The sequence below is a fragment of the Globicephala melas genome, chromosome 14 (assembly GCF_963455315.2).
Source record: "Globicephala melas chromosome 14, mGloMel1.2, whole genome shotgun sequence".
NCBI lineage: Eukaryota > Metazoa > Chordata > Mammalia > Artiodactyla > Delphinidae > Globicephala > Globicephala melas.
The window spans coordinates 66,805,472-66,830,819 of NC_083327.1; the positions used below are offsets into that span (position 1 = coordinate 66,805,472).

The following is a 25,348-nucleotide window of genomic DNA, read 5'->3' on the forward strand; positions in this document are numbered from 1 at the left end:
ATCATTAATATTTTGCCACATTTTCTTTCTCTCATGCTTATGTATATCTAAGTACTTTAGCATGAGTTTCCTAAGAAATAGGATATTCTCTAAGATCATGTGCAATGATCAAATGTGCACTTTGATACTATAATATTATTTAATATTTCCTATTTAAAATTTTCCAATTTCTCAGTCATGCTCTTTATAGCAACCACATGTCCTTCAATCCAGTATCCAGTCTCAGGATTGAATATTGCAGTTGATTGTGTTTTTCTTTCTTTTTTTTTTTCTTTTTGTCTCTTTTAATCTGGAACAGTTCCTTCATCTTTCACTGATTTTTCACTACTGACATTTTTAAAGATTATACATCAGTTGTTTTTGCAGAATTTGGGTTTATCTTTTCTTTCTTCATGATTAAATTCAGGTTATGTATTATTGGCAGAAATATGGCATTACGTATAGTGATGTGACATATATATATAATGACACCACATTAGCTGGCTTATTTTTCCTACTGTACCCAGTCCCTTGCTCATTCTGTTTCAGATACGCTAGCTCCTTCCTACCACAGAGCTTTGATAATTGAATTCTCCCTGCTTGGTTCCTCATAGGGAGGAAACTTCCAAGTCTCTGCTTGAATGTCCTCTCTAATTGGTATAAACTGACCATAATATCAAAGTAGGACCCACCTTCCTCCACTCCATGCCCAGAAGGTCTCTTCTCTCATGTCATCCAATTTCTGTCATGACATTTCTCATTGTTTGAAATGATTTTGTTTATTTATGTGTTTACTTCTTCATTTCCTGTCTCCCCAGACAAGAAGTTCTTTGGGGGAAGGGATACTTCTGTTTTATTAACTTCTGAATTTCCAGCATCGAAAAAACAGTTGTGACTTCCTATTTCTTCTTCCCGTACACTTTGTTGTCATTTTAATTTCAAACATGGAAGGAGGGTGGGTAATAGGTTACCGAAGCGAGATTTAGGGTTAGATGCCTGAGGTTTAAAGCACCAGACAAGACATCAAAGTTGTCGGTGTTACCAACTTTGTATTTACATGCAATTTTTGCCCTTCTAAATGTTCCTGAGTCAGATAAGTGGCCTAGACCTACTTTTCATTATCCTATGCAATAGTAAATGGACATTTGGCCATGGAAATGAGACAGTCATTTTCTTACTCAGTGCCAATTCCATTACAGACAAATGGATGAATAGTGACAAATTACAGACAAATGGATGAATAGACAAATAGTGATGAATAGCAGTTACTTTTTACAACCCCATTACTTACCTCAATCACTGGATTTGCCATAAATAAGTAAATAAATAAATAAATGAATAAAGTATTTTCCCATTGATAGGTGTAAATATTCACTAACTTTAGAGATCAGAACATTTTGTCCCTCTTTTTCAGAATAAAAGAAGGCCTTTTAATCACGCCCTGGGCCCCAGAGTTCTGGTCATCTCTTTAGAGTTTTAGGTATAGAATACAGAATAGCAACCAGAGCATATTACAAAACATCTCAGTTGAAATCATTCTGGAAATGTGCACTTAATGTGGTGGAGTCACTCTCAGCTGCTAGGAAATATGAGGTTTAAAAATAATTGGAACAATTTATAGAAAATTTCCAAACACTAGGTTCAAATATTCATTTAGATAAACAAAACGTGGAGAGAGATTCATTTAAAATGTCTATTCCAATAAGGTGCACTTTAATTAAGGTTATTTCTTATTCTTTTATTTATAGTTGCCTTCATCTATTTACTTCTTGAAATTACCATATTAACCCATCAGCACTCGTGTGCTTGTGCATTCTTCGGAGCATTTCTCATTCGTAATTGTTTATAAATTGCTACCTTTGAGAGGAAACTGAGCTAAAGCATTGCCTACAATTTTTTAGCTCTAGCACAACAATTCTCTATTCACACATTGAAATGAAAAGCTGTTGTGAAAAATCCCTTTAGGGTGATTAGATGATGCTATCTACTCTTGTAGACTTTTAACATATTTCTAAGATTTTTTTAAAAATCCCCAGACAAAGGATAAAGGCAGTTTTTTGGTTCCTTCATTCATTATTCAACCAATCATTCAAGAACAGGCATTGAGTGTAAACTTGGAATCCAGAGAGAGTTCAGGCTTGCACACAGCATAGCAGTTACTATGAAAGAGCCATGGATCAGTTACTCTGGAAAGCCAGGAAGGAAGTGGGGCTAACTGAAGCTGGGGAAGTAGGAAAGCCAGCAGAGAAGAGATAATATTGGAGCTGAGCCACAGAGAAGACATATATGTTCATCGGAAGGGAATGTGAGTAAAGAGCAGTTCTGGATGACAGAACGTGTGAAAACAAAGAGGTGAGAAAGGACAGTCAGCGGTACCGCCAATCACCTTGAAATTGAAGAACTAATAGACAAAGACATAAGACAAGTTTGTTCATCTCCAAACAGCTATTAAATGCCCACTAATTGGAAACTTGGGGTTGAGTGCTGGGTGTGGGGAGAGGGTTGAATAACCCGTTCCTGTCTTCCAGTTTACATTCTAATTGGGAAAAGAAGACATAAATACATTAAATGTAAGCAATGATACAAGGCAATAATAAATGCTGAAAGATTTAGGGAAATGGGAACTTTATTGATTACAGCAGCTGGTACTCAGTCTCTTCCCTACTCATTTCTATCAGTGAAAAGTGTTTGAGTGTGTGTGCCTCTATGTGTAAGTTCACTTACTTAGAAACACTGCATATACACTATTGTCCCAATTCATTCAAATTGGTGACATTTAATTTTTCTTTTAAGATAAAGCAAATAGAAATAGAAATTCTAATTTTTCCCCACACCCCAGTAAGTCACTTCGTGTAGCTTTTAGGGTACACACACCACTTAGAAGACCACTAGCGTCGAGCATTTAGAAAGAGTTGTGCACAAGGAATATTTTTCTCTTTCACAGCCTGGCCTATATTTGGCCCAGAAATGAGTGCCATTTTTAAGAAAAAGTGAAAATGGGAACAGGATGTGTTCTAGAAACTGAAGGAAGAAAATACTTACTAGATCTTTGATTAAAGGGGGCCATTATATCAAGCTTAGTAAATCTATAGCAGGTTTCTCAGGCAGTCTATGGACTACTTACATCAGAATGGCTTGGCGCTGCTTGTCATGTATACTGACTCCTGGGATGTATATTGACTCCAAGACTCACTGAATCAGAATATCTGGAAATAGGCGTAGAGAATCTGTAATAAGCTGATTCTTTTCATCACTAAAATTTAAAAACAAGTAGTCTAAACAAGGGAGACTTCAAGTGGTCTGAAGTAAATTTTTTTTTTTTTTTTTTTTGCGGTACGCGGTCCTCTCACTGTTGTGGCCTCTCCCGTTGCGGAGCACAGGCTCCGGACGCGCAGGCTCAGCGACCATGGCTCACGGGCCCAGCCGCTCCGCGGCATGTGGGATCCTCCTGGACCGGGGCATGAACCCGTGTCCCCTGCATCGGCAGGCGGACTCTCAACCACTGCGCCACCAGGGAAGCCCTAGTTCCCAAATTTATATAACAAAAGCAAAACATATCTACAATATATTTACAACTTTTAACACTGAATCATGATTCTTGGTGAAAAAACATATTATTTATCAATTAACTGGTGCATTACATTGGTTTACTCATAAAGAGTGAAGAACATCGGCTACATTGGACAAACGTGTTGGGGCCTCACTATGTTATTCATACCCCAAAGCCAGGGTAACCAAACATTTCTTGGGAAGCTATATTTAAAGGTTTGAACCTTCTCTGAAATAATTATAGGTACTATTTGTTTAGCATCAATCACATATCAGGCATTATACCATCTACTTTCAGAGATAATAAAACTCCAAGGAGGTAGAGGTTAACTTGCTCATTCTAAACACGAGAAAGCAAAGACAAGGTGGAGGGGTAAGGGTTCTTGCCCCATGAGACACAGCTGGAAAGCAACTCTCAAACCTTTTCCTCTCCAAAGCCTTGTTCTCTCCAATAAACTACATTTCCCTTTGCATGTGTTCCCTGCTCACTTCAAAATTCTCCCTTTGAAGGGTGAAAACAGGTGTCATATCAGAACGTTTATTATGCATCTAGTCTCATACCTCTCCTGTGCTCTGCTCTTAATTTTTTATGTGGAAAAAGCTCTGTAAATCTCTAGTTTATACCTCTTTTCCTTTGACTAGGACTGATTATTTTCTCAGTTAGCTGGGCATCCTACATCTAATTAATCTAGTAATCTTGTTCTATTCCATTTTTTTCTCTCTGACACTTATTTCCCATATATTAATAATTCTGCACTCCCCCCCCCCACCATGAATGTGAAGATCCTTTCCATTCTCATGTTCTATTTTGAAATTTCTTTATTCCACACATATCAGCATTCTTCTCGGCCCCAGTACCAATGAAAATGTACAGCGTGAGATGAACTGACAGCCTGCCTGCTTCCCATCACCTGACTTACGGAGAAGTCCACACAGCTGCATCGTCAAAATCCATTCTAGGGCTGAAGGAACACACTGGCCACATAAAATATTAACAGTTCAAACGCCTGTCTTCTACATATCTAGAGTGGGTTGTTATTTTCCCAAAAGGATTCAAATTATGCTACCATGCTCCTCAAAGGGAAGAATTTTACTGAATTCTCTCTTCTCTGATTGTGACCAGGAAGAAATAGAAAGAAAGAAAAAAAAAAAAGCTTGCTATTTTAGTGCTGGTGGAGGCTATATTTGGAGAGGAAGCTTGTGTTCTATTGGAAGTTAATTTTGGAGAAGATTACAGTGGAAATTAAGGATGGCTAAGATGGAGGGCATTAAGTACATAAAATTGAAAATGTTACTTTTACCTATAACCAGCCAAGCTCGGAAACACTAACACCTGTTTTGTAATATTTCTTCGATGCCTTTTTGAAGATGCTATAGATTCTGTATTAAAGGCACAGTGCATTCCCCAGTTTCAATGAAGCTTCCCTTCCCTCAATTGAAAAAAAACCAAAGGCTATTTTTTAAACATCACACTTGCATTGGAGAAAATGAAATATTCTGAGATGATAAATGAATAATAATTTACCACCTGAAGAAACAGTCACACTTCCACAGAGCATTTTTCAGGATAGTCAAGATACCCACTGATCATGAATATTTACTCCTGACATACCGAGACCACCTGTAAATTTCCTGGTCTGGAATGGAAAATAGAAAATGTTTGCCACACCATTACACTCCTCCCAGATGAATGCTAACACTGTGTGGACAGCCTTTTGCTTCAGAAGAGATTTAACACGGGAGTTAACTGCTTTTTGCCTGTGAAAGGAAAAGGAACAGGAAAATATCGTCTATTAAGGATGTTAGTGATGGAGAACTATGGGCCATGTAGGTATAATGTTGACTGAAGGAGTTGATGGACTATGCAGAATGAATATGCATTTTTCTTGATTAAAAATAACATTTAAAAATCAGAAATACTATATTTTCATCACCAAAAAAACTAGAAAATTTAGAAAAGCAAGAAAAGAAAAAATCCCACCCCTGATTCAAACATGTAGGGGAAATTATGTGATACTTTGGTATATATCCTTCCAGGAATTTTTTTCAATGTCTAAATTTATATATTTTTCTAAAAGAAATATTGAACATATGCTTTGTAAACTGTTTATTTCACTTAAATATATGTCATAAATAGGTTTTGTGTCATTAAATATGCCTATTCTTTTTCTCATTAATTTCGTGGATGTATCAAATTTAATAAATATTTTAATGTAATTTCCTCTTACAGATTACTTTTTTCCAATTCTTTTATTATTATTAACATTTCTGTGATGAACGATTACATAATTAAATCTTTCTACTTTAAGAAATATTTTCTTTAGTTCATGGCAAATATTCAAAATATCAAAACTTGAGGGCTTCTCTGCATAACACAAAATTATTTTTTGAAGTGGACAATTGTGTAAACAGAATTCACAAAAAAGTTACAAAATTATTTAAGTCCACTTAAAAGTCAAATTGTTGGCAATAATGAAATTTAAAGGCACTTTTCAACTTAGGAATAAGTGTGTTCCAAAGGATAATTTGTAATTCAATTATTCTTTCCTTTGGACAGCAAGTTTTGTGTTTTAGGTTTGCACATGCTGGTACAGTATCTAGGTCATTTGTCATTCATTATTCATTCCACGGATAAATTTTTGAGAGCCTTCTGCATACAGAGGTATGGTTAAAATCCTATCCCTGCTGGGAAAATGGTAATAAGGACTTCTAGAAAGATGAAAAGGAGTACACCAGAGGAGAAGGCAGACATGAGGTTACTGCAGATGAGCCCGCCCCTCCCCCATGCTCCAATCTCTGGCCAAGCACTCTACTTGCACATTGGATCCTGTCTTCTTTTGTCTTCTCGAAGCTAGCACTTTAGCAACTCTCCACTCTCGTTTTTAAAGAATTGAAATATAGTTGACTTACAATGTTGTGTTAGTTTCAGGTGTACAGCAAAGTGATTCAATTATTCCCTTCTCATTTTGCCATCAATTACCGCTTCTCTATATTGGGTCAGTTGGGTCATTTACATCAGTATACAAACATGTTTTTGTATTTCCTATCTTAAAAAAAATAACCTCTCAACCCAATTTCCTCCAAGAGTTTGTATCCTATTTCTTTGTCCCCCTATACAGCAAAATTCCTCAAAAGCACGGACTATACTCTCTCTCCCTCTCCTCCATCTCCTCTTTTAAAACTTAGCTCAGGCATCTCCTTAACCCAGAAATCTTCTAGGACCCTCCGAATCCAAGGTAAACAACTTTCCTCTGTCCTCCTCTGCCCATCAGGGCTCCCATCACTTGATATTGTAATGACCTGCTTACTGGCTGCTTCTCTCATTAAACTGTAAGGATCTCCTGAACAGCTACAATGCCTTATAAAATATTGAGTCCTGAATGCCTAATGCAGTGTCTGGAAAATTATAAATGGCCAGTAAATGTTGCTGGATGAATTGAAAGATGATCAGGAGTCCACGATGACCAAGAAAAGAGCATTCTAGGCAGAAAGAACAAAATATGCAAGGGCACAGAGGCCAGAAAGACTGTAACAGGTACATTCAGTACAAATCATTCGGTATGGTGGGAACACATGGGGGGAGTGTGAGGAAGGAGGAAAATAAAAGCAAATTCATCCTCTCTTGGGTCATTAAGGTTCTAGTACCCTGTGCCAAAGAGGTTGGACTTTATCTTATCCACAGTAAAGATTCACAAAGGAAATATAAGCTTGCTAGTCATCTGGTCAAATTTTCATTTTACTAATATTAACTAATATTTATTGAGCTACCTGATGTCTAGGTCACATAAAAGGCCAGTCACACAAAAATTTTTTTAGTTACTTTGCACAGGGTACACAACTAACCAGTTTAAGGGCAGGTATTCAGAACCAGACCTGTCTGAGCACAGGAGACATATTCTAAGCTCCCTTTTCAATAATGAAAGGTCACTGGGCCACAACATGGTAGATTGGAGAGATGCACCAGTTAGGAGGCTATTGTAATAGGCTGGGGAGACATGGTGACAGTGTGAACTAAGCTAAGCTCTTTGAGGGCAGGGACCACATCTTGTTCACCATTGTCTAACATGATATTCCTAACACATTTAGGTGTTTCATAAATATTTTCTGAACAAATGAAAAGGTAACAGAAAGAGAAACACTGTTGATGGATGGGAGGTGACATATGAGGGTTGGTGAAAGGAATAGTTGAAGAAGACTGGTTTCTCTTAGAAGTCATGAACTGATTTGTGATGCCATTTGTTGTGATGTGAAACACCAGAGGAGGAGCAGGTTTGGTGTTATTGAGGAGGATGGATTTTGTTTTGAATTTTAATGCTGAGACAGAGATTTCTGGGAGTCAGCTGGAAATACAGATCTGGAGCTCAGAAGAGAGGTCTGATCTGAAGATAGCCATCCATGTATTGGCAGGCATAGATACAGATGATAAATAAACATGTGGATATAAATTTACAGGCAAACTGTGCAATAAGAGAAGATTGCCAAGAATCAAATCTGAAATACACCAACATTTATGGATGGACAGAAGGTGCTAAACCTATAAAGGGCACTGGGAAGGAGTAAGAAAACTCAAAAAAGAACAGTGCCATGGAAACGGAGAGGAGAGGGTCAAGAAGGGAGTGGTTCACTGTATCAGGTTCTGCAGGAGTCCTTTTTTAAGTGTATCAGTCAGGGAAGGAAACAGAAACCCCTGCAGGTATTTTAAGTAAGAAAGAATTGAATTCATTGAATTAGCTGCTTACACAGTTGTTTAAATAGCTGAAGCTTCTAGGCTGGGCTTTCTGATCAATGCACAACTCGGTCATGTCTCTTCACTCTGTGACCCAGGCTGATGGCAATGCCTCCATCTGGAGTGTCTCTGATTTGTCATGGTAAGGGGAAGGGAACAAGGACAGAGGAAGCACCATTTCCTAAATCTCTGTCCAGAGTGGCACGTGTCACCTCCACTCATATTTTATAGGACAAAGCGAGTCAATGGTAATATCTGCCTTCAGGAAGCAGGAATGTGAGATCCTATCAGGTGTTCAGAAGCAGGGGAACTGTTGTACAGGCCTTCCATACCCCTAGGTTTTACATCCATGGATTCAACCAAATGAGGATTGAAAGTATTGGGGAAAAATTTTTAGAGAGTTCCAAAAAGCAAAACTTGAGTTTGCCATGCACAGGCAACTATTTACATGGCATTTACCTTGTACTAGATATTATAAGTCATCTAGAAATGATTTAAAGTGTACAAGAGGATGTGCATAGGTTATATGCAAATACTACACCATTTTGTAAAAGGGACTCGAGCATCCGTGGATGTTGGTACCCATGGGGGTCCTGGAACCAATCTGCCGCGGATACTGAGGGACAGCTATAGTGGTGAGCTGACTTAATTGACTCCCGCAGGTAAGTTACTTAACTTTCTGTACTTCACTTTATTCATTTGTAATAATTCTACTATACTTATACCTGAGGGTTGTTAGAGGGTTAAATAAAACGATGTACGTAAGATGCTATGAACAGTGATTGATCTATAGTAAACTCCAAATAACTTTTAGGTATTATTTCACTCTCTAGTTCTCTATTCCTTCTCCTTAACTCCTTTCTCCTCTGGTGCATCCTTTTTCAGTCCTGGACTTGCTCTGTCCAGCCTGCGTTTTGTTCTGGTCTGCCAGTGCATTCACTCTCCAAATGAGAACAGACCCTCTCTCTCCCTGCGCCCCGACAAGTCCACTGCTACGGAAAGAAGAACAGAAAATCCCTCTTCTTTGTCCAAATAAATCAGATTTCTCTCTTAAAAGAGGACAAGTCAGGGAGATTTTAAAATTATACCTAAGAAATTTCCCTCTGCCCCCTACCTCCCCTAATTGGTAGCAACGGTCAGTCTGTAACAAGCACTAAAAATTAATTTGGGGCAAATCGATTCCTTAGCACGGTGATCAGCTACCAAGTGGACTTTCACTTCTAATCAACCTCAAAGGGCTTGGAACTGCATATTCTCCAAAGCAGCATCTCAGACAGGCAAGAATGGGTGTGGACCATCTTTCCTCTCGCTGTCAACTCTCTCTCTTTCTCTAAACCAGGGAATTGTACGCCTTCACCAACCTATTTCTGTCCTCTCCCTGAGAGCAACAGAATCCATCACAGCTGCAGCCTGGAAGGGGAAGTGTCCTGAGTACAAACAGCTGCCTCTACTCCCCACCAGGAGAGCTGCAGTGGAATTTATAGAACCACACAGGGTCAGAGCAAGAATTCAGCCACTCCCCAGAGCCAGAGACCCTCTTTGCCTCTCTCTTCCCACCCCCCACCCTTTCTCTGAATCTCCAACTCGATGGCAGTCTAAGACACACTGGGTGGTCCCCTGCTGCCCTAAGATTTTCCTCCTTCCCCCAGTCTCTTGGGAGAAAGATCTCCTGGGAATTCTTGACACTGATGAAAGGCATCCGGCAACCAAACATCCTTTCCTGGTTCTGACCTCGAGTTCTTAAAGAAGGAAGGATAATGATATTTTTCTCCATACTGTCAGCTTCATCACAAATACATTGTCTGGGATGTCTGAAGTCTCCTATTGCTTCCCTGTGGAGTACTTTGGAATGAATGGAACCACTGACCACAAGGCTGTCATCACCTGCCAGTGCTACCCACCCTCTCCCTGCAAGCCTGAGGACTCTACCAGGTTCTTTCATACATGAGATATGGTACTAGAATGTTCTCTAATGGCATTAAATATTCCAAAGTCCATTGGTTGACTAACCAATGAATTAAGCACACTGTATCCCAAACATGCCCTGGATGCTGAGAATATGGGACATGATACATGTGTTACTTTGTCTTGCTCTCAAGAAATTATTATTTTTTTTACTATAAAACAAAGCAAATAGTCAAAAAGTACAGCAATTAATATAACACTAAGTAGAAATAAACGTCAACATTTTGCCAAGTTTTCTGGAGATCTTGTATTGGTAAAAAAGAAAATGTTACTAACAGAATTAAAGAGCTGTCAACCAACAGTTTAATTTTCCTTCTCCCTCTCTCCTTCCCTCTCTCTCTCTCTCCATCCTTTCCCAAAGGTAACTACTAGTCTCGTTACCTGGTGGTCCTGTATTTATAAAATGTATGATTTTGATTTTTAAAAATATTTCAAAATAGTATCAGATTCTATAAGCCCTCTTGGACGTTACATCTTCCATTCAAATTATGATTTTGACATTTATCCAAGTTGATCCTTGTAGACTTAGTTTATATTCTGCAGTTGAATGTTATTTTGTTATGAGTTTATAATAATCTATTTTTTCTACTATTGATGAATATTTACACATTTCAAAGTTTTTTCAATTAAGTATAGTTCTCCAGTGAACATTCTTGTATATGCCTCCTTGTTCATGTCTGTCAGAATTTCACTAGGGGCAGTGTTTTTCATCCTCATTTTGACAAGGACCCACAGTCTGACTACATTATGTATCGTCATCCACAGGCCCAGGTGCAAACACGCATAAACATATATACATGCATTTAACTGAAACAAAATTGAGGTACGTTCTGCTGTATTTCTACTTTATTCTATTCTATTCCTTTTTAAATTCTGAGAATGACATACTAAATTATTTCTGTGATTCAACAATGAGTTAGGATCTAAGGTTTGAAAAACACTGGTTTAAGGTATATATCTGGGAGCAGAATTGCTGGGTCAGAGGGTATGAGCATTCTTAACTTGATCAGATATTGCCAGTTGCTTTCTCAATAGTAAGATATATCCAAATTTAGAGATATCAAAGTGTGAAAAATGTGCATTTTATAATCTAGGTTATGCGATGTCCTGGATACTAATTCTTTGTCCATTATACGAATTTGTGATGTTCTGTTTACCTGTCCTTTCACTTACTTTATATGTATTTTACTGTGTGGAAGTTTTGAATTTTAGAGTAGTCAATTGTATGCAATTTTTACTGTATGGCTTATTTATTTATTTAGGCTTTAAGTTGTCCTAATTTATGCCACTAAGATAGTCTCCTCTGTTGTTTTCTGAACTTCTGCAATTTTGATTTTTTAACTTTAGACCTTTAGACTTTTAAGGGCGTTGATATTTTGATTTAGACCTTTAATCCATATGGTGTGACATGGCAGTTAATAAGAATAACCAGTTATCAAAAAAACCATTTTGAGTAATCCATCCTTTCCTCATTGTTTTTTGTTTGTTTGTTTGTTTGTTTTTGCAGCACGCGGGCCTCTCACTGCTGCGGCCTCTCTAGTTGCGGAGCACAGGCTCCGGACGCGCAGGCTCAGCGGCCATGGCTCACGGGCCCAGCCGCTCCGCGGCACGTGGGATCTTCCGGGACTGGGGCACGAACCCGTGTCCCCTGCATCGGCAGGCGGACCCTCAACCACTGCGCCACCAGGGAAGTCCCTCCTTGTTGGTTTTTAATGCCATCTCTTTCATATACCAGGTACCCAAAATATGTAAGTTTGTTTCTGCTCCATTTTTTTCAGTTGATCTATTTATTTATCCTTGCATCAAAAGCACAGTATTATTTACTAAAGCTTTATAAAAAAAATCTTACATCAAATTGTATTGGTTCTTCTTGATGGTTTATTTTCTTATAATTTTTTAGAATCAGTTGTTTAATTCCAAGAAAAGCTATGCTGAGAATTTGGTTCAAATTACATTGAATTTAGACATCAGTTTAGGGAGAATTGTTTTATTTTAACTATTTATTTTTCCAGTCCATGAATGAAGTGTATCTCATGTGCGTTTTGTTATTCTTTCATGTTTTATAAATGTTTAATAAATTTCTCCATAAATCTTGTATATCTTTGTTATATTTCCTTCTAGGTACCTTGGATATTTTTATGTTATGCTTTATTCTATTATTATTACATTTTCAGATTGATTAATGCATGTGAATAAAAATATTAAGGTAGTTTATATTTTGATCTTTTATCCAGCAAACTTGCTAGTAATTGGTTTTAATAGTTGGTCTGTATATTGTCTTGGCTTTTCTATGTAGACAAGCATTATCTGTGAAAAAAAAAGACAATTTGCTTTATTCATTCCAATTCTTAAACCAGTAAGTTTCTGGCTTGTAGTGTCTTGCTGTTCTGACAACTTGTTACACCTTGTACATGTGGAGGTACTGGAGCCCCATGGTATGATGCACTGAGAAGAATACAACCTTATTTCAGTGTTAGACTTACCAAATTGCATAACCCCAGCCCAGTCATAAGAAAACATCAAACAAATACAAACCAAGAGACCCTCAACAAAATAACTGACCAACACTTGCAAATGTGTCAAGGTCACGAAAGACAAGGAAACACTGGTGAACTATTACAAATCACTGGAGACAGTTAGGTCTAAACAAGGAAACATAATGTAGAATCTTTTATAGGAAACTAGACCAGGAAAAGGACATCAGTGGCAAACATCACTAGAATCTTTTATAGAAAACTAGACCAGGAAAATGACATCAGTGGCAAACGAGCAAAATTTGAATAAGGTCTTTAGTTGATTATATTGTACCAATGTTAATTTCCTGGTTTGATAACTGTACTATGATAATATAAAATATTAATATGAGGGGATGCTGGGTGACCGATATAAAAAGACTTTCTCTAGTTTTTTTTTCAACTTTTCTGTAAGTTTAAAATTAGTTCAAAGTAAAAAGTTAAAAAATCATGTTTGTAAATTGGCATCCTTGTGTTATTTGGGACTTTGCAGAAATGTCTTTAATGTTTAATAAATAGATTATGTTATTTGCTGTAAGTGTTAGGTAGATATTCTTTACCTGTTTAAAGGGTTCCCTTCTTATTCATAGTTAGCTAAGTATGTGTATGTGTATGTGTGTGTGTGTATCTTGAGTAACATCTGGATGTTGGATTTCATCTACTACTTTTTTTAGATCAACTGAGATATTATGCACTTTGTTTTACCCCCTTTTCCATTTTAAAATGTGTTTCCTACACATTTGTGATTTTATTACATTTTCTAATATTAATACATCCTTATATTTCTGAGATAAACCCTTCCTTGTCACATGTATTTTTTAGACTTTAATTTTTAGAGCAGTTTTAGATTTACAGCAAAATTGAGAGGCATGTACCTATTTCCCCCACACATGCATAACCTCCCCCATTATCAACATCCCCAACCAGAGTGGTGCATTTGTTACAATCGATGAACCTTCAGTGCCACATCATTATCGCTCCAAATCCATAGGTCACATTATGGTTCACTCTTGGTGTTGTACATTTTATGGGTTTGGACAAAGGTATGACCTGTATCCATTGCTATAGTATCAGAGAGAATAGTTTCACTGACCTAAAAAGCCTCTGTGCTCTGCCGATTCATCTCTTTCTCCGCACCTTGTCTGTATTTTTAAGGTACACTGTTAGATTTGATGTGCTAATGTTTCATTCATGGTTTTTATACTGTGTTCATTAGATGGGATTGCTAGTGGTTTTATTTTTTATAATTTCTATTGCTTTGTATTTCTACTCTTTTTCCTCTGGGTTTCATTTTACTTCCTAAATCATGGCTTTTATATTACTAGTGACTCATTCTCTTACCCTTTTTTCAGTTTAGGTTTCTCTTAGACTCCTTCTTGAATGATAGGTCCCCTGGTGTATAATTCTAGTGGACTGTTATTGTTCCTAGTATTTTAAAGGTATTGTTTTATTTTCTTCTGGCCTTTACTTTTACTTATGAGAAATTTTGTTGCCAATCTAATTGCTGTTCCTTTATAGGTTTTTTGTTTGTTTTTAAATATTTCTTCTTTGTCTTTGGTATTCTGCAGTCTATTGAGCATCTGGAGTGTTCAGGGGTCAATCAGAGTATCATGACTTTTCTTAATTTTGGAAAATTATCAGCCATTGTCTTTTAAAATGTTGCCTCATTCACATTAATTTTCTTTTTTTCCTCTGGAGTTATTTTGAATACATATTGGATTTTCTGTTCCAGTCTTCCTTGCCCCTTACTCAGTCTTTTACATATATATGTATGTATATACATTTAATGTCTTCATCAGTTTGTGCTTCTTTCTGAACACTTGCTCCAGATTCATCTTCCAATGTGCTGATTTTTTCCTTTGGCTACGTCTAATCTATTGCTTAGCCAATTTATTAAGTTTGTAACTTTAATAACTATATTTTTTATTTCTAGAGGATCTATTTCTCTTTTCCAAGTCCACATTATTCTTCCTCTCATCTTTCATTTTATTTTCTGTTTTTTCTTTTATGTCTTAAACACTTCAGTAACTATTTTATAGTGGATTCTTCTCATAATTACAAATCCTTTGGATATTTTTATTATTTCAAATTTTTGTCCCTTAGTGTTTTACCTGATACTTCTTTATTGTAGAACATTGGTAGATCATGTCCTTGTATGCGCTGTAATTTTTTTTGCTGTGAGCTAATCTTCAGATGCGTATGTGTGTGTGTGTGTTGGAGTCCTACGTGACTTGATTGGAGGAGATGTTTGCATTGATGTGGCACTATCAGTATTTCACTACCCTGGGACCAAATTTTATATTAATGTCCTTGTAGTGAATTGAATTGTGTTCCCCAAAACGGTATGTTCAAATCATAGCTCCTAATACCTGTGAATGTGACTTCAATTGGAAATAGGAACTTTGCAGATGTACTCCGATTAAGATGAGGTCGTATTGGATCCAATATATAGTATCCAATGACTTGAATCTTTATAAGAGAAAGGAGAGGGAAATTTTGATACAGAAACACAGGGAAGAAGGCCATCTAACAATGGAGACAGGGATTGGAGTGATATACAAGCCAAGGAAAACCAAGGATTGCCAGCCGCCACCAGAAGCCAGGTGAAAGGCATGGAGCAGACTTTCCCTCAGAGCCTCTAGAAGGCTGTCAACTCCTTGATCTCAGACTTCTGGCCTCCAGAACTGTGACTGAATAAATTTCTGTTGCTTTAACCTGTACAGTTGTGGTGCTGTTATGAGAGTCTAGCAAACTATAATAATATGGTCCTGGCTTGGGATTCCCTGTGAGGATATCAAAATTTCAGTGTTTAGCATTTAAGAGCTTTTATTTGGGTTAGATACCCCCTAGCATTGGCTTAGACACTCACTGCTTTGACTTGAAAATCCCATTTTACCTCCTAGCCCTTGAGAGTTTCCTTTCCCTATGGGTAAATTTTATAGTATTTTATTGTGTTTTAAGTATTTTATCCACTGCAGACAAGTATATCTAAAAGGAAAGATATCTATCTGTGTTAACTCAATCTGCCATAATACTGGATGCAAATCTGGTAGTCATTTGCAGATATGGAAAGGAATCATAATAGAATGCTCTCAAGGATGAGTAAAGCATCCAATGGGCACAAAAAGGTGGAGAGGTGTGGAAAGCAGGAAATGTGAAGGGATGCTCTGCATTTCTGCAAACACTTCCACGCCTTCAATTACTCTCCTATGATAGAAAGCACAAGCTCCTTCACGTAACCTGCCAGACCCTGCCTTGCACGTCCCTCCTCACCTCTCACCACCTCCTTCTTTGCATAACCCAACACCCAGGCACAGGAACATGTTTCATTTACTTAAAGGAACTATTATTCTTTCACTTGCTTCCCTCACATGGGAATTTCTTCTTCTGAGAACATTCCCAGTTCCCTTCTGTAGTGCAAATCTTACATACGCTCCAGGCCTTCTCCAGATAAGAAAAGCCCTCCAACTACTGAATAAAGAATGGACAAGAGAAGAGTAAGACTGAAATTAGGAGACCAGGAAGGACATGTTGGGATCCAGACTAAGGTTTGGGGATGGAGAGAGATAGATGGTACTCGGGTGGGAAGAGTCACTGACTTCCTATTAATAAGAGTGTGGTGTTATCTAATCAACAGATACCACGTGCATATTTTGTCTTTCTTACCAGATCAGAAATTCCTTTAGGTCAGGAATATTATGGAAACACGTTTTTATCCCATGCAAAACCAGGGCTTTGCAATAACGCAATAAAGATTTTTCGAATGAGGGGAGTAAAGGAATAAATTCATGAACATATATTCCCTGAAAATATATTTTTTCACATATTCTAGTATATATAGTCTGACTATCAATTGATGTGTCTCATTGTGGGTTGCGTTTTGTTGTTTATTGGGAGGGGGCAGTATTTTGCGTTGTTTTGAGAACAGCTGGTGGAATTCATTTTATAGTTCTACAGTTATGGCTCCTGTCTTCAACTTTTCTTTCTCTACCCGCTTTGTGTCTTGATGTGAACTTCAGAGAAAGGGCTTTGCTCGTTCTATTTACCACTGAGGGCTTAGCATATTTTTGGCCCTCATTAAATGTTAACATCAACAAGAGCATCGTGAAGAATGATTGCACAAGAGGGAAGTAAACAGAAAGGCAAGATTTGGCAAGCTTCAAATGGATCCACCCACTTCTTCCCCCAAACTCGTGATTAGAGAAGGTCTTTATTTTCTCAGCTTCTTTAACTCTTTCATTTCCGGTTTTAAGTACAGAGCTGAGCAGACTGAAAATATCATTTTTCTAAAGAATTCATCAAGAATTCAAGTCTTTTTTTCACTGCGGCAGCTATTCCAAGAATCATAAAACAGCATTTATTCTTTTGGAACCTCCAAGGTCAGCAGCATCCACATTGGTAGGAATAGTACACACAGCCCTCATTTTCCTTTTCCCCAGTAGTGAATAGACTCCAGGGCGAGAGGCGCTCTCCTGTGTCAAAGGACTGTACCTCCTCAACTCCCGTCTATAGCAAAACCAGGAAAATAGCAAAAAACTAGCAAGATCCAGCTACCAAACACCTTGTCTCCATCACCAGTTCTGGCTGGATCCGCTGCTTTCTGATTCTAATTAAGTCTTTCCAAAAAAATCTATATGTCAGCAGAAGTGAGAGAAATAAAGAAAGCACTTTTACTTGGCAATGGTGAAACTTTTCGCTGGCCAAAAAATATATGAATGAAGTAAGCTTTTAAGAGCTTATGGTTTCGGGCTTCCCTGGTGGCGCAGTGGTTAAGAATCCGCCTGCCAATTCAAGGGACACAGGTTTGAGCCCCGGTCCAGGAAGATCCCACATGCCATGGGGCAACTAAGCCCATGCACCACAACTACTGAGCCTGCACTCTAGAGCCAGTGTGCCACAACTACTGAAGCCCGTGCGCCTAGAGCCCATGCTCCGCAACAAGAGAAGCCACCGCAACGAGAAGCCTGCGCACCACAACAAAGAGTAAACCCTCTCGCCACAACTAGAGAAAGCCTGTGTGCAGCAACAAAGACCCAATGCAGCCAAAAATAAATAAATTAAATTAATTAATTTTTTAAAAAGAGCTATGGTTTCTTTGTCAATATAAGCCTAATAAATTAAAATTGGAACTATTTTCTGCCATCCCCACAAGATCTCATCAATCACCAGTTTGCTTCATCTCCCTCTCTCCTCCCTAGAATCCAATGAGGGTGGAGAGCTGGCAAGCTCTGGGGCTTAGTTGAAGCAAACCCTGTTATTAGTGAAGAAATGGGGCTCTTGCTAAAGGAAGTTTGAAGTTCTAGCTTCAGATTTATTTTGTAAATGTGCAAAAGGAAGAGGGATGTTTTTGAGGAAAGAGGGAAAAAAAAGAAAACCTTTGGAAATTTCAAAGTTAGTGTTTGTTGACATTACAGCTAAGTGTTAGCACAAAAGCCCCAAAGACATGGAAATGAGAGGAATGAATTAAATATTACCCTCACATCTATGTCCTTCAGTCTGAATGGCATATAGCACTACTCAAGCAGAGAAGTAAGTGTTCTCTGAGGATACACTTTTAAAAAGCTTTTGCTAGGTAAAATTTGCACTCTACTTAAATAACAAAACTAATCTTTTCTCCCAGATATGTCCTTAGGTTACGATATCATTAGCTCCTTTGAGTATAAACATAATATAGACTGAAGCTTTGACTGTCTTCCTTCTTTTGTTTTAAAAAGCAACAAAAAGAAAGAAAGTGAAAAGGGCTTTGCATTTGGGTCATTTGGATATTAAACACTAGAGCTATCAAATCATGAAACTCAGAACATCATAAAAAAAACTGTTAAATACCTAGACAAGGGGTCAAAAACTGAAATGTTTACAGATCTTAAATGAGTGCTGCAGGGCCAGTGTAAATATTGTGGAATGGTGAGGACTATGGCAAAGTGTAGAACTCAATTCTTATCTTAAGGGCATGATTTTTCACAGTCGTCAAATAAGTAAAAAATATGTTAGAAAGCAAGACCAAGTCCAAGCAACAGTGTAATGTATTATATTTACACTATATTGAAGACCAAGAAAGACTCATCTGCAAAGTCTCTGGCTTTCAATTTGCAGCCTTTTGTCTGGATAAAAGGGCTGCAGAATTTCTGACCATTTTCAGATTTCTAAACAGAAAGGCTGTTGTCTTGGAACATTAGACGAAATATTCTGATGCCAACCTGGCTTTTGTAGCCACATCTGCTTGTCTTTACAGCTCATATATATTCTGTTGCTGACACATCAACCAAAATAAGAGATTTTCTTTACTTCTTTGTCTAGAATAAAATCTCTCGTGTTACAAAAGTCCCCCACCCCCACCGCCCTACTCCACCAAGAAATCCAGAATCGTTTTCTATACTAAGGAGAAATGATGACATTCTAGTAACACTGCAGCTGCTCTGTAGGGAAACAGAATCCAGAGTCCAGAGTTCCCATTTGAGCTCTACAGACAGCATTGCATGAAGCAATGACTTCACTGTGGTGTGTGTATGTTAAACAACGGTGCAACATTGAAGAATTGATGATGTGCGGTTGGTGGGAAGAACACTGACTATGGATAGGACAGATGCTAGTTCATATCCTGGCTCTGCTTACCGTCTGATGAGCATGTTACTTGGACTCTCTGAACTTCAATTTCCTCATCTGTAAGATGGAAAAAGTAATTGTATTAGTTTGCTAGGGCTGCCATAACGAACTACCACAGGCTTGGTGCTCAGACAACAGAAATTTATAGACTCACAGTTCTGGAAGCTAGAAGATCCAGGTGTTGGCAGAATCGGTTCCTTCTGAGGGCTGTGAGGGAGAGTCTATTCCGTGCCTCCTTGCTAACTTCTGGTGGTTTCCTGCCAGTCATTTGTGTTCCTTGGCTGCAGCCGCATCCCTCTGATCTCTGCCATCATCTTCACATGGTGTTCTCTCTGTTTCTGTATGTGTCCAAATTTCCCCTTTTTATAAGGACATCAGTCACATTGGATCACAGCCTACTCCTGTATGGCCTCATCTTAACTAATTATGTTTGCCATGACCACGTTGCCGAAGAGGCCATATTCTGAGGCACTGAGAATTAGGCTTCAGCATATGAATCTTAAGGGGACACAATTCAACCCATCAGAGTAATTCTCGCCTCCAACAGTGGCTGTAGAATTAAATGGCCCAATACCCAGTAAAAGTCTGGAACATAGTAGATATCCAGCAAACCACCTTTGTATGATCACTGATCCCAAAATCCTCCCAAACTTGATCCTTAAGCTTGAAATATGCTTATAGCCTTATGTTCCAGCTCCTTCAATCCATCTCACGCATTACTGCCAGAGTTAATTTTTTAAAATTCGAATGCAATCATGTTCTTCTCCTGCTTAAAGCTGTGCAGTGGCTCCCTATCCCCGCTGAAGAACTCCAGACTCCCCAGTATAACATACAAGCTCCTGTCTCCATGGTCTATACTCTCCTAACTCTCCAGTCTCAGTCTCCACCTCTTCTCTTCAGAACCTCCACTCCAGCCAGACTGAATCACTTGCTATTTGTTCTTTTCTCTTCCACACCTTGGTGCTTTTCATGGTTTGAAATGAGTTTTCTCAGTGTCCACCGCAATACCCGCCCATCTTTTATGATTCAGCTCAAAAATATCTTTAATGAAGTCATTGCTCACATCAGCCTGTGAAACTGCCTGCTCTGTCCTTTGTGTGCCTTATTTTATTCATAATGTGAAACTATGTCCTGGTTTTTCTTGGACCATTCTGTTTTATGCTGTTGTCCCGATATTCCATGTAAGTCAGCTTATCCCAAGTTAAGTGCCCCCCTTAAGTTATTTAGTTACTCTACCTAAGCAGAGTTTTTCTTAGCACCTATAACCCTTAACTTACCTGCTCATAGGTCACATATTTTAAGAAGGTAAGTTCTTGTGAAAACAAGGACATTATCTTATTTATCTCTATATAACCATTGCCCAACCCTAGCACATGCTTAATAAAGAGTAGCTAAGCCATGGTAGGTGCTTAATAAATATTTGTTGAATTAAACAGTGTGTCTATAAATGTCATAGACTAACCTACAAATTATACAATGAAATACAAAGTTATAATCATGCAGCCATCAACTCCTGAGGCATTTCCTTCTATACTCCCTTTTCTCTACTTTCCTTCTCCTAGCTGTTCCTTCCATGAAAACTCAGCGTGAGGAAAGAGGGCAAAAGAGCTGGAAAACAGCACAGAGACGCATCCACTAGAGGGGATCGGGAACAAGCGGTGTTCAGCCAATAGCAGAGGATCTTTGCAGGAAGAACTATTGTGCTACAAGCTTCACTTAGCAATGAGATTCCAAGCTCCGTGGTGGTGGCACAGCAGGACTTTCCACCAGGTGGCTGATTGGTCTCAAGTTATAAGGCATATTATATTGGACCCCTTCATCGCTGCCACCAGGGCTGCTCCGTTCATGCACCATTGTTTGTGCACTGGCATCTGATGACAGAGGCTGGCCGATCTGGCCAAGTTATTCTGTCCTGTGTACTTGGTGGTTTAGTGGTAGATATTCTTTTGTAGTGGATGCTCTCTGGTGACCATTAACATGGAATGCAAGGATCTACCTTTCCACTCCCATAAATCCAGACACGGCTCTCTACCCAGCCTTCCTTAATCCTGTTTTTCCAATCTTTCCTGATTAACTGGCTAAGCAATTTGCTTGTCCATGAATCTGTATATAAAGAAATGGATGAAAGAGGAAGGGAAGAAGGAAAGAGAAAGGTTGCAATATTGGGTGGTCGTTTCATGAGTACATGGAGCAATGAAAATGCTGTGGAAGATGCCGCATATTCCCAGATAGTTCCTACTACAGCCTCCGAAGACTGAAGACAGATATTTTGTTTCATATTTGAAATATTCAGCAGGACAAATAATGCTGCTATTTAAGTTACCTCAGACATGAATTATTTGACACATCCATAAATCATCTTCTTCTCTGAAATTTCCAGTAAATTAAAAACAGGCAGATAGAAACAGCTTTCAGAATGAGGTAGTTGCAAATAAATTTACATGAATTCAAGTAAGCAAGAAAGCTTCCTTCTTTGTGAAATGCTAAGGCAGAAAGGAGGAGAAGGAGGAGAGGGGAGTGACCAAGGAACGTGCAGGACTTACACCCCCGTCGGACACATCACACCCTCCATCTTCAGCTCACATTTTAAAGGAAGCAGGACCCAGGGAATTGCCACTTCCTTATCTGCTCCCAACATTTTGAGCAGTTCAGAGTTTTCTCTCCAATCGCATTTGCAGTTTTCTTCCCCAGCACCAATGACAGCTTCAGCTCTTAAATCAAAGCTTTCATCCCTGTTACAAAGCAAACACTCTATAGATGGAATAAAGCTGTAGTGTCCTTTTTGTCCTTTATTACTAACATTCTTAATACATTTTGGTTGAATGCTTCACAAAATGCTAGGCTCTGGGTGTATGTGGATGAGCAACACAACCTGTCTGAATCCAAATATAGCAACGTATCACGCTTGTAATGATAAGAGAAATAAGGGGATTGTGGAAGCAGATGTCAGGGGCACTTGGCCCAGTCTGGTGGGAGTAGAGGGGTGGGTTCAGAGACTTGACATTTATGCTGAGACCTGAAAAGGGTCCTTAGGAGTAAGAACAGATGAAAGAGTTAGCCGTGGTGGGTGAAGGGGAGGGAGGAGAGAGTTGGAGAGGCAGCAAGCAAGTAATGAGAGGCGTGAGTCTCTCCCAAGGCCAGTAGGAAGCCACTAATGGATGTCATGCATCTTTCTTTCTTTCTCCCTCTTTTGTCTCCTCTCCTTTTCCCGACGTTTAGCCGATGACATCTGAGCAGAAGAAGTATGTGTTATATTTGGTTGGAAACTTTAAGTAGCAGCGTGTGGTTTGCACCCTCTCTCTTCCCTGCTTCTGCATTATGGGACCGTGTGGTGAGATGAGGCCTCCATCATCCCAGGTTCCTGGGTGTCTATGGTGAGGATAACCCTCTTGCCAGATCGTGATGGAATGTAGATTAATGACAAATGATTGTTGGTGTCATAGCCTATCCTGACTGACAGAATCAAAGTCTGAGATCTTCATACTCAAGTTCAGTATTATGAGAGGGTTAGATTGCATTTCACTTTATTAACACTTCTGTATATCATGTTCTCACAGTTAAGGCAGAATACCAGGGAGTCACACTAGGCCTTTAGAATCATGTGTTACATGTTTTCATTGTTTCTTGACATGTCAAGATATAGGGAGACCCCATGATGCTAGAGGAAACACAGTGACAGTTCACTTCCTAAGGCAGCATGCACACAACAGCCAGAGACAAGGTAAATCAGATGTGGTGGATAAGCCCTCACAGTGTAAGTGAACCTCACCTAGATTGGGATCAATGTGTCATCAAGTCAGCTCAGGTCACTTCACACATTAATCTGTTTGCAGGGCATTTTTCAGTTGTCAGAATTTCACACCATTCATACACAGAAGAGACTGAGTCTCTCAAAAGACAAGACTAGCCAGCATGTCCATTGCTCTGCAGGCAGTGGAGACATTCTAAAAGCCTACAAAGATTTCAACTCAATACCCAGGGAGACCAGTGGGGCCCTGGATGACCGGAGCCCCAGACCCATTTTTGCCTCTAGCTGTGGACAGCTCTATCCTGTTAGCCCAATTATGGGTGCAAGTATTTTAATTTTAAACGCATGCTGTGGGCTGAAAAATTCAGAAATCACTACGTACAATGTGACAAGTGATAGCGGAATGTAAGGTGCTATGGAAGCCACAGGAAGGTCAACCCATCTGTGATTGCTGATCTCATTAAAAATAAATAAAGCGGGCTTCCCTGGTGGTGCAGTGGTTGAGAGCAGAGTGGCTGGACCCGTGAGCCATGGCCGCTGGGCCTGAGCGTCCGGAGCCTGTGCTCCGCAACGGGAGAGGCCACAACGGTGAGAGGCCCGCATACCGCAAAAACAAAACAAAACAAAACAAAATAAATAAAGCAAAATTTCTGTCTGAATCCAGCTATAGTGCAACTATACATTGCTTCTTAGGAGTTACCTCACAGCCATAGTACTTTGGGAATTATTGTCAAAACGTTTGCTTACTTTTTTATATTAAAAATATTAATGATAGACTATGACAGGGATTATAACAAAATAGTATTCCAGAAATTTAATTAGATTTATCTATGACTAGAGAGTAAGTTTACCAAGACTTGGAGGTGGGGGAAGACCTGCTGTGCCGAAACTTTCTACTTAGACATCTGTAACATTGTCGGCAGCCGTGCTCCTCTCTTTCTACCCACGGTGGCCCAATGAACACTGCGTGTTGTCCAGCAGTTAGGTAAAGGTGGTGATCCTTCTGTCTGTAGCTATGTTTCCACTCTCTTCTCCAATGTGTCTGGTCACATGCATCCTCCAAAAGTCCAGAGAACCTAGGTACCCGCACATTTTGGAGCGAGCATGAGACAGAGGAAGGAGATGCACACTCCAGTTTCGTTCTTTCCCACCTCAAGCCTGACCTGAGATTCCCAGCTGGCGGTCTTCCTTACTCAAAGAGGAGCAAGACCCCAGGTGGTCACTGGTTGCTGCCACTCTTACCCTGTACCAGGCATCACTGATTACTTAGTGTGGGTGAGAATGGAGCAGTACCCAAATAAGGCACTGCCCCCAACAGTCTCCTAACACTGATGCAACATCTGTGAAATATTAGTGGATAGTTGGAAACATTACTGAGACACAAAGACCTTGGAGCACATGTTTCTGCCTCAAGGTTCAATAACAGGTCTGGGAAAGGTTATACAGTAATTCACTTACCTATAACATGTGTAGGAAAGTGAGCAAAGGACGCACCTGCATTTTAAGGATAATATACCAGGGTTCCCAGGAAAGGTGAGCACTGAGGTAAGCGACTGCTCTAAAACGAGGTCGAATGGGGGCAGGGGTCTTACAACACGCCACTTCTTCTCACCCAGTCTTGGTTACAACATGAGGTTGCATCCCTGGTTGGTTCCTTCAGCACCGCCATGGGATATCTCCACGTCTGGGCTCCACCCGCTGTGAGAACAGGAGCGCTAGTGCCATGTGCGTATACACACTGCTCAGAAAAGAAACAAACAAACCCCAAACTGAAACTTCAGGAGTCCTGGTATGTAAATCTGAGGCATTGAAGCAGTCTCTCTTCTAGAGCTACTTTTTTGTTGTTTTTTTTCTTCACGTCTTTATTGGAGTATAGTTGCTCTACAACGTTGTGTTAGTTTCTGCTGTATAGCAAAGTGAATCGGCTATATGCATACATACATCCCCATATCCCCTCCCTCTTGCGTCTCCCTCCCACCCCCCCATCCCACCCCTCTAGGTGGTCACAGAAGCGTGGAGTTGATCTCCTTAGGCTATGCAGCAGCTTCCCACTAGCTATCCATTTTACATTTTCAATTCAGCCAGCTCCATAATTGCTGCAGAGGCATGTGTGTGAATGTGGGAGTGGGAGGGTCTCCCTTTATTCCCTTCCCTGTACTCAGATCTAGTCTGCAGAGCATTCTTCTCATACACGGTAGCTGGTGGGGAATTATTTAAACTTCCAGGAATACTATCTACCCCCCCATTTTTATTTTAAAAGAACAT

The 25,348-nt window shown here is 39.3% G+C and overlaps 1 long non-coding RNA gene across 1 annotated transcript; it reads right to left on the reverse strand.

Moving 5' to 3' along the window:
- Positions 1–2,821: 2,821 nt before the first annotated feature.
- LOC132593380 (uncharacterized) lies at positions 2,822–19,653 on the reverse strand. The gene is made up of 3 exons (XR_009558819.1): positions 19,490–19,653; positions 19,345–19,392; positions 2,822–3,185 (listed from the first exon to the last, which is right to left on the reverse strand). It is a non-coding gene; the product is annotated as an uncharacterized lncRNA (long non-coding RNA).
- Between the last annotated feature and the right edge of the window lie 5,695 nt (positions 19,654–25,348).